The sequence below is a fragment of the Rhinatrema bivittatum genome, chromosome 3 (genome assembly GCF_901001135.1).
Source record: "Rhinatrema bivittatum chromosome 3, aRhiBiv1.1, whole genome shotgun sequence".
In the NCBI taxonomy this organism is placed as follows: domain Eukaryota; kingdom Metazoa; phylum Chordata; class Amphibia; order Gymnophiona; family Rhinatrematidae; genus Rhinatrema; species Rhinatrema bivittatum.
In genome coordinates, this window is record NC_042617.1 from 266936649 (window position 1) to 266953850 (window position 17202).

Below are 17202 nucleotides of genomic sequence, written 5' to 3' on the forward strand. Positions count from 1 at the left end.
GGAATTGTAACATTCCTTGGAATGTATTTGATAGGGTGTGTAATAAAATGAAATGGAAATAAATAAGATTTGCCTTTGATTATGCAGCCAACTGAATTCAAAATACTCTACATTCCTTTAGTAAGAACTCCATTAATGTATTAATCACTGATGTCAGACTAACTGACCTGTAGTTACCTCCTCCCCATTTGTACTTTTATGAAGAGGAACAACAGCTGTACTTCTGTAATCATCTGGCATCACTCCTGTTTAAGAGTCATACAACATAACTGGTTTTGCTGCAAAAACCTCTCTCAGCTCCTATAATATCAAAGATATATCCCACCTGGCCCTATTCACTTGTTTACTTTCAGTTTTGCTAGTTCAAACAAACTGGCTGTCATGTACATGTATGTATTCTTCTACCATATGTATTCTTCTACCATATGTATTCTTCTACCATATGTATCCTGCCATCGATCCATGGTCCAATGGTTCTCCAATCCTTTCTTTGGTGAACACTAAACAGAAGAATTTGTTAGTATTTCTGCCTTTTGTTTTTCATTCTGTACAGTATGAACTGCCTTACATCAAAATAGGACCCTCTGCTGAGGAGGAAGGCACCGGAGTTAAGTTCTCCAGCCCATCCCCAGTGGACAACATCATTTTAAGAAGAGAAGAAAGAAGAGTATTAATGTGGCCTGGTCTCTGGCCTTCTGGCCTTGGCAAGGGCCTAGGCCAAAGGCCTGGATCTGGGCCTAGGCCGAGGCCATGGAGATGCATTGGGCCTGGGCCTGATCCTCGGTCTAGGCTGAGACCCAGGCATCAGAACCAGACATTGGGCTAAGCCAAGGCCCATGCCTTGGCATTGAGACCAGGCCTCCAACCCAGGCCTTTGCATGGTGTAGCTTGCACATTTTTTGCAATCGGAGGATGAACCCTGTGGAATCTACTCCCTGATATGTTTTAGAAAGAGGTGTGCTGCAAAACCTTTAAGAAGCATCTGAAAACCTTCTTATTTAAGGATGCATTTGGTTTAAACTGATGCTATTTATGTGGTATAACTGCAGGTCGTGTATAGTTTGTGTTTTCTTTTTATGTTTTTTTTTTTTATTACTATGCATAGTTTGATTGCAAACCACTTATGACTTTGGATAAAGCGATCTATACATTTTTAATTAATTAATTAACTAACTAATTAATTAATTAATTGAACCCTGAGCCTTCCCTTTTCAAGCATTTCAAATCATACAAAGTGCCAGACATACTACTCCCTCTCCCTGCTCAGCAAATTTCCAGCCCTCTCAGTGATCTGAAATGGCATATGTGGCCCTTCTTTTGAAAGGTTTGGGGAGGCCTGCTGTACATTTTCCTCTTTTTCACTTCAGTATTTCACTTCTGCTCTTCCTCCTTTCACTATCTACATATAGTGGATGATTTTGACACTATTGAGCAAGTGCCATGGGCATTGCCGAATGCTGTGGGTACCATCGAGGCCATTGCACACCATGGGCACCCTTGATGCCATTGCAATTGGGGGTCCATCAATGGATGTTGCCATGGACATCATCTAGTGTAATTATGTGTCTGGAACCATGGGGCACTATGTGGCACAGTTGGGTTTGGCACCCCTGCACACTTCTCCAGAGTTTGCTCTTGCGCAGTGCACAGAGTTTTATGGCTGGTCCAAGCCATAGCATGAAACTACTATGTCCATGGGCCATGCAATCTCACATGTATACACGTCGCTGTCAGCACTTTAGAATACCACTGCACAGATGCATGGCACTGCAGTTGCAAGGCAGATGTTAAGCGCAGAAGCACAACTGTTTCTTGGTGCCCTCTGGTGTGTTTCATCTTGGAAGACATCACAGGCTTGTGCATCACACTTGCCGATGCACTGGGATGTAGTTGTAAAAATGCACTCCTATTCACTTTGCATTCTGGGTGGATATTGAGGTGGTAATGTTTGCATACTTCTTCCCATGGGGATGGGACAGGCCCCTCCCATGTGAGCTTATGCTCAAGTTATCCTTCATAGAGAAGCATCCAGGGCATAGTCAGTTGCAGATTTGTTGCTCCAGCCGGGGCCTCCATCTGCATGAACCAATATAAGTCCTTGCAGTTCCCCTAAAGGGGGAGCTAAAGGGGGAAAAGCAACAGGGGTTGACTGGATCGCTTTCACTGGTGCCCCGTGCCTGGTTACCATGGTGGCCAATTAGGTGGCCATCAATAACTAGTTATGTCGCCAATGGAGCCTCATAGGTCTGCGACTGTGTCCCACTTTCATACAGAGAGTAGGGGGTTTCCGGGATCAGAGATAACCTGTTTACTGTTGTACTCTTCCTCCCCTTCTAGGATGGGAGATTTGGCTTTTGGCTTTCAAGAAATGACCCTGATAGGTTCCCTCTTGGCACCTTATTTTTCCACTCCAGGAAGGGGTTGTTGTCACTCTCCATTTTATAATTGCTTTTGAGTGGCAGCCATTCTCTGTTCCTTACTGGATCTGAGAGCCTATCAGACAGGTGCACTCTCTCCACTATTGCACTACTGCACAGCAGAGATGCCTCGTGGGGAGCTCTCCCAGACTTGGGGGGCCTCCTCAATGAGGGGATTGACTTTCTTGGGAATATTGTCCCTGCAACAGATGAGGATTTCTCCTGCATAGGGGGTGTACCTCTTTTAATTCCTGCTGGGCACAGCATCCATATTCACTTTGTGACTGGTCTTGCCCATCAGTGTCATGTCTGAGTGGTACTCTTCTTCTGAGAAGAGGGTTCTAACCACTCTGCAACCTTCAGGCAATTCACCATATACATAACTGCATGTATTAGGGGATGGAGGATCTTGCAAAAAATACCCTGCACCCTTGTTGCAATCACTTAAGGGTTGTCATTTCCTCTTTCAGGGGTAACCCTGTCAGTGGGAGCATTCCTACGCTGACAAGGTGGTCCATATATTAGGTTCCATATTAGGAGCTATCACCCAGAAATAAGATCTAGGAGTCATAGTGGATAATACATTGAAATCGTCAGCTCAGTGTGCTGCAGCAGTCAAAAAAGCAAACAGGAGGTTAGGAATTATTAGGAAGGGAACGGTGAATAAAAAGAAAAATGTCATAATGCCTCTGTATCGCTCCATGGTGAGACCACACCTTGAATACTGTGTACAATTCTGGTCGCCGCATATCTAAAAAGATATACCTGTGATGGAGAAGGTATAGAGAAGGGTGACCAAAATGATAAAGGGGATGGAACATCTCCCCTATGAGGAAAGGATAAAGAAGTTAGGGCTGTTCAACTTGGAGAAGAGACGGCTGAGGGGGGATATGCAGAGGTCTTTAAAATCATGAGAAGTCTAGAACGGGTAGATGTGAATCGGTTATTTACTCTTTTAGATAATAGAAGGAGTAGGGGGCACTCCATGAAGTTAGCAAGTAGCATATTTAAAACTAATTGGAGAAAATTCTTTTTCATTCAACGCACAATTAAGTTCTGGAAATTTTGCCAGAGGATGTGGTTAGTGCAGTTAATGTAGCTGGGTTTAAAAAAGGTTTGGATAAGTTCATGGACGAGAAGTCCATTAACTGCTATTAATCAAGTTACCTTAGAGAATAGCCACTGCTATAACTGGCATCAGTAGCATGGGATCTTCTAGTGTTTGGGTACTTGCCAAGTATTTGTAGCTTGGATTGTCCACTGTTGGAAACAGGATGCTGAGCTTGATGGACCCTTGGTCTGACCCAGTATGGCAATTTCTTATGTTCTTAAGTCCATGCAGATCTTCTTTCCACTTCGTGGGCTATGAGATTATTAGGTGGAAAATAAGTTATTTTGGGCTACAGGGTTTTTAGACACCTATGCCCAGTTAGTAAGCATTCTGTACTGCTAGTCAGATTCCAGGGCAAAGAAGCAGTCTGTTTTCTATAAGGCTGGCTCTTACAGCATTCCTGTATTCTTGCTCTCAGCAGAGATATTTCCAGACTTCTTCCTCAGAATGTTCTCACCCTTGTATCTCAGTATACATTGCTCTTATCTGCTGAGAAGAGATATGCCCTAAGGGCTGAGTCAGCCTTGGTAGCTGCTTCCTGATGGGATCAGCAGATGGTTAGTATATTTGGGGTGTGGCCCAACATTGATTTTTATGGCCTAGAGGTTATTTCTTTATAAACCTGCTGCCCCAAGGTCTGCAGCCTTGTATTCTTCACTTCTCACTTTCCATTGGATTATCAAGGGAGGCATGATGAGATTTGGTGTATCATGGCATATAACTTCAGGGACAGGTACACCATCCTTTCCCTATTATTGACTTTTCATGTTTTCATTGGCCAAGGTCCTACCCTTTTACCTGAGCTTCCTGCCAGGTGGATGGATCTGCCTGTTATGGTAGTGCCAAGCCTAGGTGAGCTTTAGTTGCAGCTCCCTATCCATGCTCAGGGTCTTGGCATGGTGTTCCCATTAGAGGAGTAGCCCTTTCATACCTTGACACTATCTGACTTGGGGGGGGAGAGGGTAGATCTTTTCTTGTAGTCATTCAGCAGGTGGGGGTCTGCCACAGGCCTAATCCTTTTTGCCATTCCCTTTTTGTGCTGACCATTCCTCTCCCTATGCAGCCAAGCATTTTTCTGGCTTTTGCTGTCACTTTATCCACTTGTTTGGCCAGCTTAAGATCATCAGATACAATTGTCTCTAGATCCTACTCTTCTTTCATGCTTGAACAAATTTCACCCCAACACTGTACCTCTCCCTTGAGTTTATGCAGTTTAAAAGCCTATGTCTGCAGTTTTTTAGTTGCTAGACTCTAGACCATTCTTCGAGCTTTGATAGATCCCTCCTAATGTTTACCACACTTTCTTGGCTGTCTATCCAGTTGCAGATTTTGTATCCTTGGGGAAAAAAACAATCCTTCCACAATGTTGCTGACAAAAATGTTGAAACGTATCGGTCCATGGACTGATTCCTGAGGCACACTGCTAGAAAATGCCCCCCCCCCCTCCTCGGAGCGAACTCACCACTACCCAAATATAAAATTTCAGATCTATTATTAGTAATTTGTAACCTATCATTAAAATTGTCTTTTGTATCTGAAGACTGGAAGGTGGCCACTGTAACCCAGATATTTAAAAAAGGCTCTAGGGTTGATCAGGGAAACTATAGACCAGTGAGCCTGACCTCAGTGTGGGGAAAGATCATGGAAACTATTCTAAAATACAAAATCACAGAACATATAGATAGATATGGTTTAATGGGATACAACCAGCATGGGTTTACCTAAGGGAAGTCTTGCCACACAAATCAATTACATGTTTTGAAGGAGTTAATAAACATGTGAATAAAGGTGAGCTGGTGGATGTGGGGTATTTGGATTTTCAGAAGACATTTGATAAAGTCCCCCATGAAAGACATCCAAGAAAATTAAAAAGTCATAGAGTAGGGGGCAATGTACTTTTGTGGATTGCAAACTGGATAAAAGACAGGAAACAGAGAGTAGGATTAAATGGTCAGTTTTCTCAGTGGAGAGAGGTAAACAGTGGAGTGCCTCAGGTATCTGTATTTGGACCTGGTATCTGAAAAGGGGAAAGACGAGTGATGTGATCAAATTTGCAGATGAAACAATAATTTAGAGTAGTTAAAACACAAACGGATAGTGGTAAATTATTGCAGGAGCACCTTGTGAGATTGGAAGATTTGGCATCCAAATGGCAGATGAAATTTAATGTAGACAAGTGCAAGGTGATGCATATAGGGAAAAATAACCCATGCTTTAGTTATACAACGTTAGGTTTCATGTTAGGAGTTATCACCCAGGAAAAATATCTAGGCATCATGGTGGATAATATATTGAAACCATTGGCTCAGTGTGCTGCGGCAGTTAAAAAAGCAGACAGAATGTTAGGAATTATTAGGAAGGGAATAGTGAATAAAATGGAGAATCTCATAATGCCTCTGTATCGCTCCATGGTGAGAATGCATCTCGAGTACTGTGCTCATTCCTGGTTGCTGCATCTTAAAAAAGATAAATGATGCACTCAAGAAGCTACAGAGAAGGGCAACCAAAATGATAAAGGGGATAGAATGGCTCCCCTATGAGGAAAGGCTACATAGATTAGGACTCTTCAGCCTGGAGAAGAGACGGCTGAAGGTAGATGTGATAGAGGTCTATAAAGTAATGAGTGAAGTGGAATGAGCAAATGTAAATCTGTTGTTTATTTTTTTTCAAAAATTACAAAAACTAAAGAACTCTCAGTGAAGTTACTAAATTCTACATTTAGAACTAATAAAAGAAATATTTTTTTACTCAACACATAATTAAGCTCTGGAATTCATTGCCAGAGGATGTGGTGAAAGATGGTAGTGTAGCTGCTTTTTAAAAAAGGTTTGAACTTGTTCCTGGAGGGGAAAGTCTATAAATCATTATTAAGGCAGAGTTGCAGAACTCTATTGCATGTCCCTGTGTCCAGCAGTATGGAATCTACCATTTGGGATCCTGTCAGGTACTTGTGACCTGGCTTGACCACTGTTGAAAACAGGATGCTGGGCTTGATGGACCTTTGGTCTGACCCAGTATGGCAAGCCTTATGTTCTTAGGGGCAGATTTTAAAAGTTACACGCGCGGCCTACATTTCTGCACGCTACCTGGTGCGCACAAATGTATGCCCGATTTTATAACATGCACGCGCAGCCGCGCGCAAGTTATAAAATCAGGGGTCGGCGCACGCAAGGGTGTGCACACTAGTGCAACTTGCATGCGCTGAGCCCTCAGGGAGACCAGCTGGCTTTCCCCGTCCCCCGTCCCCCCCCCCACCTTCCCCTCCCTTCCCCTATCTGTCCTGCCCCCCAGCACCTTTATTGTGGAAGTTATGCCTGCCAGCCAAGTGCCGGCACACGATCCCCCAGCCCAGCAGCTGTATGGAGGCCTCTGGCCCTGCCCCCGGACCACCGATTTTTTCAAGCCCCGGGACTTACACGCATTCCTTTTGAAAATGGGCCCGGCGCACGTAAATCCACCTGGATTTACACGCGTAGGGCTTCTAAAATCTGCCTCTTAGTGCTGAGCTCTAATTATATCTTCCTTGTTTAGCTGTTCAAAATCTAGGAAGTCCTAGGGGCAGGGATAGGTCAGGGGATGAAAGTAATCCAGCTAGCACACATTTTCAATGGTATCCAACTAACTTAGCTGATTATCTCTAGATGCAGTAATAAGCTGGTTTAAATTTAGCTGGATAGATTTAAGCCTGTTTTTAGCCACAACCTAATCTGTTCAGTTGTGGCTGAATATTTACCTGAAGATTATCCAGTCCCTTCAGCAGTTCTGGGAAAATCTACCCTTTAATGGTTTCATTTGTTCCATCTGCCAACTTCCTTTAATCACCAAAATTTAGGGAACTCCACACTAAAGAAAAATTCCTCTGTGTAATTTAGTGGATAAAAACAGATGCTCTAGATTGTAAAACAGCTGTTATAATGAAAAACAGGCATTATAGCACATTTTATAATGGACAAATTTGTGTGGCAATCCAATCTAATAAGCAAAAAAAATGAACAATTGACAAAAACAATAAAAAAAAAAAAGTTGAAAAGTTCAGAGAAATGCTCATGGCTGACCTTGATTACATGCAGCATACATCTGTGATCATTTTCTCATGGTTCAAACATAATTTAATGTGGGGAACCATTCTCTTCTGCAACAGTGAAGCTGGTAAAGTCACTTGTAAGGAAGGGTCAATAATTGCCCAGTATGCCTTGGGTAGACTGTTTCATCAGCAGTAACTGAACAGTGTGTCTATTTGGCATACTGTGTACATTTCTGGAGACTGTACCTTCAAAAGTATATAAACCAGATGATGTTGGTCTAGAGGGTGGCTACTAAAATGGACAACGGTCTTCATGATAAAGCATACAGGGATAGACTTAAAGATCTAATCATTTATAACCTGCCAGAAAGGAGGGAATGGACATTTCAATACCGCCAAGGTGTCGATGCATAGGAGGTGGGCCACTTTCAACAGAAAGGAATCTCTAGAATGAGGGGATCATGGGTTAAGGGTGAAAGGGGTTAGGAGTAATGTAAATAAATAATTCTTTACAGACAGGGTGGTGGATGCATGGAACAGCCTCCCAGTGGAGGAGGTGGAGACAAGGACACGATTGGAATTGAAGAGAGCATGGGATAAGCAGAAAAGATCTCTGAGACAGGAGAAGGGACCATAGAGCTGAACAGAAGATGTGGATGGGAACTCTGGACTGGCCACATGATGTTCATCTGCCGTCATGTTCTATGTTTTATACAATATTCCAGGGACAAATAAAAAATTTTTTTCCTGTGTTCCAGAATTTAAAAAGAATTCATCAGTCTAGTGATATGAAAAATGATTGTCGTTATGTTTAAGGATACATAAGCATATTCCCTTAGGATGCTGGTTGCTGTGGCTACACAAAACCTTTTGTGTGGTTACACATGATTTGCATGGGTGGTGAAAACTGGCAACAAATCCCAATTTTAAGCGTTAATAGTGAATCACCATTTCCTGCTCTGTCTGCTGGAACAAGTGTTCCACCTAAACCTGCATATTGTCTAAATGCTAGCATAAATAAGAGTTACTTTATCATGTAAAGGAAGAGGACATCAGCTCACTGTATTTTGTTTTTCATACCGCAACAGGTCTCTATCATCTCTGCAAACTTATAAAAATCATTAACATCTGTTAAAAGCTCCAATAGTTCAAGGATTTTTAGCATTTTAAATTAGTAAGAAGCATATTTCCTACATTAATTCTGTGATTTAAAGAAAATCCTTGACAGTAAATTTAAAAAAGCCTTATTTATCTTAATATGCTAAAAATTAGACTTGGAAGCTTTATTTCTTGTTAATTATGTTAAGCCTGCATGCTCCACCTTGTGTTGTTTTCTTCTGCAAGAAAAATATCAATTTACAAACAAAATACAAGTGATTCATTCTTCTGAGAGAGGGAGATGCAACATGTTAGCTAGTCATAAATTCACAATTTATATTCATTACTAAAAATGTATCTGGCTTGCATCAGTTCAGTTATGTTTTTAATCACTTAAACTTTTGCTGTGAACACTTTGCCTATGCATGCATATACTCTATTGGAGGTCCATATTCAGTGTGTTTGTCCGGCTAAATTTGACACTTATCCAGACACTGAGATTTAAAATCTGCCAGTCTGACCACCTCTGGGATAACTTCTTATCCAGTTATGTTAAGAACATTCTGGGTGGAATGCCATTATCAGGTTAAGTTAGTCAGATAACTTTGATTTTCAGCATTATCTGGCTAAGATAGCTGGATAATTTTGACATCTGAAGAGCCATCTCAAACTTGGACCCAGATCCTAGATTAATCATTTTGCTATAAATTTCGCATGATTGATGCCCACGATAAAAAAAAAAAAAAAAAAAAAGAGGGCATGGTTAGGGTAATTTTTGAGATACCGCAACATATGCTATATATTTTTTTTTTTTAATAATTTTTATTAACATTTTTAGGGGTTCACAAACAGTGGGTCCCCCAGGATATCAAGTGTTTATATGCTGTGAATATTCGAGAGACACTGGCCTCACTGAGATGGCAGCTTGCAGCGTGGCACTCCCTCCTGTTATCACTGTTTGGTCACTGTGCTTTGGTAAAAATGGTTATCGTCCCTAAACTCCTTTACATGCTACCTTACTGGCTTAGGGCCCGGGATCTGCAACAATTGAAAACAGCCCTAACCCGGTTTCTTTGGATGGGTAAAAGAGATTGGATACCATGCCATCTTGGAGAGTTCCAGGAAGATGGGCAGCCTGGGCCTTCCTGATTTCAGACTATACAATGCTGCCTGCCAGTTGCACTTTGTGGGGGAGTGGCTCACCGATACCTATGTCTATTGTGAAACAGGTTTTCTTGCATCTATGACGGCCCCCCGGTCGCCACTGTCCCTTCTGCAAGCCACCCCGGCACTACTGCGCACCTTGGACTTTCCCAGGATACTACTTTATCCCTACTTTAAAGCTTGGTGGTGGCTACATGCCGCCCGAGGACTGCAGGGTACGATGTCCTTGTTACTTCCTACTGGCAATGCAGATTTTCCCCCAGGGCAGGACTGTAGCCTCGTCTTTAAGAACTGGGCCCAGAAGGGTATTGTCTTTCTGTTTCATCTGTACGAAGAGGAGGCACACGCCATACGAACATTCCAATCTTTGCTACACATCTTTAAGCTCTCCCCTCATCAATTCTTTGCCTACTTACAAGCCCGGCATTACTTTCAGGGGTTTCATTGGACGGCTGAAATCATCACTTTGGAACACTCGTTTGCAACTATTTATGTTTGATACCGCGTGTTTCGCAAATAAAATTGCTGGCTGGAGCAAACTGGGCAAGTTTCCGCCTCCACCGGCACTTGGACGTACTAGCTGGATATTAGACGAACTTGTTAGGATATCCGTTGACAGCCAGAACCCTTGCAACCTGTTTCAAAACAACATATTCTCATATCCTGGACCAAGGATTGAGGGAGCTACAGTTCCACATTCTGCACCATACTATCTGCGATGATGTGTGCCGGTTTCGCATGAAATGAACAGCATTGTCACTCTGTATAAAATGCGAGGCTGGGATAGGACACCTCTTGCACCGCTTGATGGACTGCTCCACCCTGGACGGATTCTGGTCCGCAGTGTTGGCAGTCATTGACAAATGCACGGGCACACCGGTCACAAAAGGTGGTGCGATTCTTCTACATGGCACCCACTCTCATCGCCCTTCTCTAGATAGATTTGGCTACTGCGCTGTTTTGATGGCTTGCCGCACCATCCTTTCGGTGTGGGTGGAGCTGACTGCTCAACCGCCTATCATGGCCTGGTATCAGAGGATGGCATTGCTCATGCAATTGGAAAAGTTGGACTTTGTTGCTGGACACCGTAAACCTGTTGGGGGCGTATATTTTGGTCTTTTGCCTCAAGACATGCCAAATAGCTTGACCGCTGCTGGTCACACATTAGATTGGCACTAGTCCCCGTACTACATGTACAGTGTATCCTATGCCCTTGAAGTGTAAGCTCGGTCTCCTGGGTGGGGGGGTTTGAGGTGGGCAGTATGCATGGAGGTGTGAATGGATATGGAGTAGGAAGTGGTATGATGGGATGTGGTTGTTATAAAATGGGGTTCGCGATGGCGATAGCACCCTGCTCGCATAGGTATTTTACTGCATCACACGTTATATTTATCATACCATGCAATATTTTCACATCGCAGGCTGAGAAGTGCCCAGACAGGCCTTTCCATATTTTGGGCTGCTCCTGGTGAGAGAGAGCACAGCATAACGTCAGGAAAAATGGTATAGTTATTTCCGGTCTTAAAACATATGGTAACGTGTGTTATGCTATCGCACGCATTAAACACCCCTCATTTTTATAAACTCTGCCCAAACTCTTCCCCTTTGACTAAACTTTCAAAATTTGCATACACATCTTGCAATGCGAGAAATAACGCATGTGTTATGACATTATCACAGGCGTCAGGGCCCTAATGCATTTTGACAAATGACGCTTTTAGCTGGATAAACCTATCCGCAAACTTTAAGATAGGCAGGTATATTTGACAGCACAGCCTTGAAACTGAATCTCAGTTGTTAGCTGGATAAGTTTATCCAACTAACTTTCTTAGCTGGCCAGTAGATGAATACGGACCTCTTACTGTTTTATGAACATGCAAACTCTGTACTGTATTTAACAACCGAAAAGTTTTTTCAAAGGGAAAGGGAAGGTGCTTTGCCAAGTGCATGAGGTTACATGAGCGCAGACGCCATTAGTCTGAATTATTTCACAGAGTAAATCACTCTTACTCTCATTAACAGACAAAATCCTGATGGCTCTTGACAAAGGCCAATCTTACCTTCTGGCTCTTCTCGACATCTCAGCAGCGTTCGATACAGTAAATCATTCAATCCTCATCAACTGGCTAGCAGAAATCGGTATCACAGGATCTGCACTCATATGGTTCAAATCCTTCCTCAACAGCCGGCACTACAAAGTCAGAATAAATGATAAAGAATCCCACCCCGTCCTCTCTAATCAAGGAGTTCCCCAGGGTTCCTCTTTATCCCCTACCCTGTTTAATATCTATCTGCGACCTCTATGCCAGCTACTAGAAAGTCTCAACCTTACGCACTTTATCTACGCTGATGACGTACAGATCTTAATCCCCATCACGGACCCCCTCTCCAGCACCCTAAACTTCTGGAACAGCTGCCTTCACTCCATCAACCGCCTACTCTCTAGTCTTAACCTGGTTCTTAATACTTCCAAAACTGAAATCCTCGTCATCACTCATAATGATAACAACCCCCTCGTCTGCAACCCAATCTTACCATCAACATCTCAAGTGAGAGACCTTGGTGCTATTCTGGACACCAGAATGAACTTCAAAATATTCATTCACAACACCACAAAGGAATGCTTCTATAAGCTACATGTTCTAAAACAGCTAAGACCTCTCCTGCACTTTCATGATTACCGTTCAGTTCTCCAAGCCATACTATTTTCAAAGATCGACTACTGCAACATGTGGTGTTTATTATTTGTCAATTCATGAGTACATGTCTGCCTATGAGTTTCATTTACTTTAAGGGGGAATCTAGAGGGATAACATATACACAAGGTTAGTTGTTAGCTTACATATTTAGCTCATTTGCCATAGTCACTTTTCATTGGTCTGCCTTCACCTCTGGTACTTGGGTGTGCCACCTTAACCATTGAAGGTGTCACAAGAGGGACAATGATATAATTCAGAACTCTGGTTCAGAACTTTGGCTCATTCAGCCAGTCCCAGACTCCTCGCTGACTGATTCACACTGACACTGCTGAAATATAGTGAATTTCTGACCATCTCAGACTCAAAGAAGGTGAAAGATCTGGGAAACTTGTAGGCTCTGCAAAGCCTATAATTAAAGGCCAGGTGGGCATCAATGGCAATATTTAACTCATAATACAAGGAAGCTTGGTTCTCACGAAACCAACATACAAGCTTGTGATTCACAGATGCCTATCTCTACTAACAGGAGCCAGGTGAACGAAGACAGCTTTAATTAAAGTCCTTGCACCAGCAACAGAATTCAGGCCTACTGTCTATTCAGAACACAGACCTACTACCTGTTTACACAACACAGAAGATCAAAGGAAGATCAGAAGAAACCAACAGCGGTAGCTTCAGGCACTATTCTGTTGAACCCTCACTGGACAAGATCATCTACAGGACAGAAGGAGTATCTGGAAAGTGATGGCAAATGAGCTACACCTGAAAAACCTGTCAGGGCAGTTCAGGGATAGGTTGTCATGTGAACAGCATGATGTGTCTCTGTAAATGAGTCTTTGGGCAGTCACGTAATTCTAGAAGGTTCGGCAATACTGTATGTTTAACTATAAAAGAAGGTTCACTTCCTGTATTAGATGAGATGCTGGTTATTTTGAAAGACAAAGGGCACCCAGTATACAGCATCTCCCAGGAACACTTATAATGACAAATAAAATTTACTTTATACCTTTTACTGAGTCTAAGTGTTCTTGTTGCCCTGGCCCTAAGTACAGAAAATTATGTACACATGCTAATGCTCGGCCTGCCCGCCTCCACAACTAAACCTCTACAGATGCTGCAAAATGCTGCAGCCAGGATCCTCACAAATTCTCGACGTAAAGACCACATCACACCGATACTAAAAAACCTACACTGGCTTCCCATCCACTATAGAATACTGTTCAAGACTCTGACCATCATCCATAAAACCATCTATCATTATACCTCACTCCAACTCACAATCCCACTCGAACTCCATACTTCCAACAGGCCGATTAGATCCGCACACAAAGGAACTCTCCAGGTGCCCCCTTATAAATCCTTCATTCACAAGTCCCTCCAAAAACGAGCACTGTCCACCGCAGGACCGCAGCTATGGAACACACTTCCCGCAGAGCTTCGCCAGGAACAATGTCTGCTCTCCTTTAGAAAGAAACTGAAAACCTGGCTGTTCTCTCAAGTCTTCCCCTGACAAATCACTCCCCAACTATTATCAAAAGGAACTGTTATGCTTGAACCACTCAGTTAAATCAGCCACCAAATTAATTGTCCATGCTAATCAATGGTTTACTAGTTCGCTTTACTCTTAGGAGAGCTTTGTTAAACTAATTCTTCCTCTTTCAATTGTCCTGTATTGTAATCCCTGTTCATTGTAACTTTCTTTAGTTCTTCTAGTTATTGGTTTCCCCTGGTTATACTGTAAACCGGTACGATAAGACTTTGTCTTGAGTATCGGTATATTAAAAGAATGTAAATAAATAAGTAAATAAATAAATTTGATCTCAGTTCTGCTACTGTCATCACCGAGCTATGTGAATTGTAGAAGAAAAGTCCAACCCCTTTCAGAGCTTAGAGAGGCCAATATACAACTACAAGAAACAGATTTGGATGTTTATCAGCCTTCAGGTTCCCTTTCTTCCATGCTTGAACTTATTTCCATGCATCAGGCATCTGCTGTTGCGACCGTCGCTGCCCGACATCTCCACTCCGCCCACCTCACCTCTTTGGCTACTCCCTCTTTGGTTGATGTAAGTTTGGCTGCCGCGGCGTCAACTTGCCGACCTCCTCCAGCGTTCCCGGACCGGCTAGACGCTGCATTCCGCCATGTTCTCCTGAGGCCTAAGGGCGCGCGCTCGGCACGGCCCCGACTCAAGTACCAGCTGTGGCGCGAACCTCAGGGGCGTCCCCCTGAGATGACGTCATCTTTGCCAGATATTTAAGATCTCTTGTTTTGCTAGCTAATCGAGTTAGCAAAGGATTTCCTACCTAGCTGCCTCCAGGTATCACTGCGGATGGGATTCGCTCTCTGCTTACCTTGCTACTCTGCCTCCTCGGACTTTACCAGGGGTACCCGCTCCTCGGGGGCCTCGCTCTCTCTCTTGCTTTTCAGGTCGCAGTTTGGAACCAGTATTTGCTCATCGAGGGCCCACGTTCCCGGACCTGCTACTGAATATAACTTCTGCCAGGAAGTCACCGCTGCCTACAACACCAGTGAGTTTACATCTCTCTCTCAGAGCTTTCCCTGGAACCAGATACTCGCTCCTCAAGGGCCTACTTCATTCCATCTCCTGGGCTGTTCCAAGGGACTATTGTGTGAGTGTTACCATCAAGGTTCTGTTCCTGAACTCTGCATACTCTGCCTACTCACTACCTCAGTTTCTCTACAGCTCAGCCAGCCTGGGATCGCTGTTCCAGTGCCTGAGGGACTACAGCCCAGCCAGGCTCTTCCAGCTCACTACTGCCACCTCTGGTAGTTCAATATACTGTTTAATAAAAGAACTGTGTGTGTCTGTCTTCCAACTCTGAGCCTGACCGGTGGTACCTCTCGGGATCTTCCCCGTGGGCATGATCATCTGCCACCGGCCCAAGGATCCACCCACAATTATCACAAATAATATATGCTATGATTTTCTCATGTTCTGATACAGTTTAATAGAAGAACATCTCTTCTTATACTGTGAAGTTCATGAAAAATAGAATATTTGATATAAAACATATCACTAATTTCTCAGTGCACCTGCGGTAGAATATTTCCTCAGTGTTATTGGTGGCCCAGTTCACATATATAATATTTGCTTCCACAAGCAATATTCCAGAGGCAAATGAATGACATTCTATTGTTTTTTCTTTAATTCAGAATAAAAATGAATTTGCCAGCTCAGTGATAAGAGAGAATGATTGCCTTTCTGCTTATGGTTACTTGAACATACACTTAACATGAGTTTGCAGTCTCTACTTATAGCTTCTATATTGTTATAGAAGATTTATATGGGTGGTGAAAGCTGGCAGTTAATCCCAAGCTTAAGAGTTAATTACAAATAATCATTACCACTTCCTACTGTCTTTCTGCTTATATGTATTTTATTTATTTAGCCATTTTATATACTGTCATTCCAAATAAAAGATTGCAATGGTTTATAACATGACGTACATATTATTGATCAACATGTACATTGACTGGAAGACCATTCCCAAGTTATACAAACCCTATTCTCTATACTTGCTTCACCCATTTTATGTTTTCCAGGTTATTTCTTCCCTGTTCTTTGTTTTATCCAGGTTATTATTCCCTGTTCATTGTAAAACAAGACTTTGTCTATGTTATTTTGCTGGTTGTAATGTAAACCGAAGTGATAATTAATCTTGTTAATTGAACCTCGGTATATAAAAGTTATAAATAAATAAATAAATAAATTCCCACCTAAACCTGTATGCTGCTTGACAATTACTGCTGTGGTACAACTAATAATTAATGTCTCACCTTCCAGTCATAGAAACTGTCAGTCAAAAATTTGTTTTAGGTAAAAAATTAATTGCACATGATTTTAATATGGAATCCTAGAACAACTTTTAGCAATCTGTTATTTTTTATAAAAAAAAGTCCACTAGATTGTAAATTTCAATATATGAATATTCTCTATTTTAAACTACCAATGCTTATGTTTTCTCAATTAAATAATATTTGTAATGTAGTAATTGCTATTCGGAATTTCAGAAGGTAGAATTTATAGATTGATCACTAATAATCGTAACATTTTTCTTATTGGTAAGTTTGGATACTCTTAAAAACCTATAAGTAAAATATATGCTTTCCAGAACCTCCCTATGTGGCAGGGTCTGGTGATATTCAGTTTTATGCTCATTTATAGCTTGTTCACTCTCGATAAGTTTAAAAACTGGGATTACAATGAGTGCCAAAACAGAGAATCTCCTCACAGTTCCAACCGGTCTGAGTTTCTTGATGGCTATGCCAAAAAGAAATGGCTAAATGCTCTTAGAACATTCAGTTTTAAATGACTCTTCAATTAGCTGGTAACTGTGATTGTACAGTACACACCATTATCTGTAATCCAACTCATAAGGGACGGTGGCATCTAGTGGATTCTTTAGCTAATTGCTTGTTGAATATTCTAGAATTCCTTCTTACATGTGACTTATACTTCCTATTTCCTGTTTTCCTGTTTTCCATTTTCCTATTTCATGTTTATTATTTTCTTTCAGACATGCTATTAAATGGATGCAGCTTCTTTAATTTTTCTGGCCCTTGAAAAGGTAAAAATAATATATTTTGTTTAGTATGGCCTCCATTAGTGACGTATACTGTCTTCTGCCTCCTTCTAACATTTTCTGCCAGTAATTCAATAACATATT

General features: G+C 42.1%; 1 protein-coding gene across 15 annotated transcripts in view; it reads left to right on the forward strand.

Moving 5' to 3' along the window:
• The window catches only part of TMEM200A (transmembrane protein 200A), a 245515-nt gene that overhangs the window by 137592 nt on the left and 90721 nt on the right, over positions 1 to 17202 (forward strand). For 9 of the 15 annotated variants that reach the window (XR_003855513.1, XM_029594548.1, XM_029594556.1 and 6 more), the window contains one exon: positions 17053 to 17103. The exons of the other annotated variants lie outside the window; for them this stretch is intronic. The gene's annotated coding sequence lies outside the window, so the exon portion shown is untranslated. The remainder of the gene's footprint in view (positions 1 to 17052; positions 17104 to 17202) is intronic. 15 annotated transcript variants of the gene reach the window in all.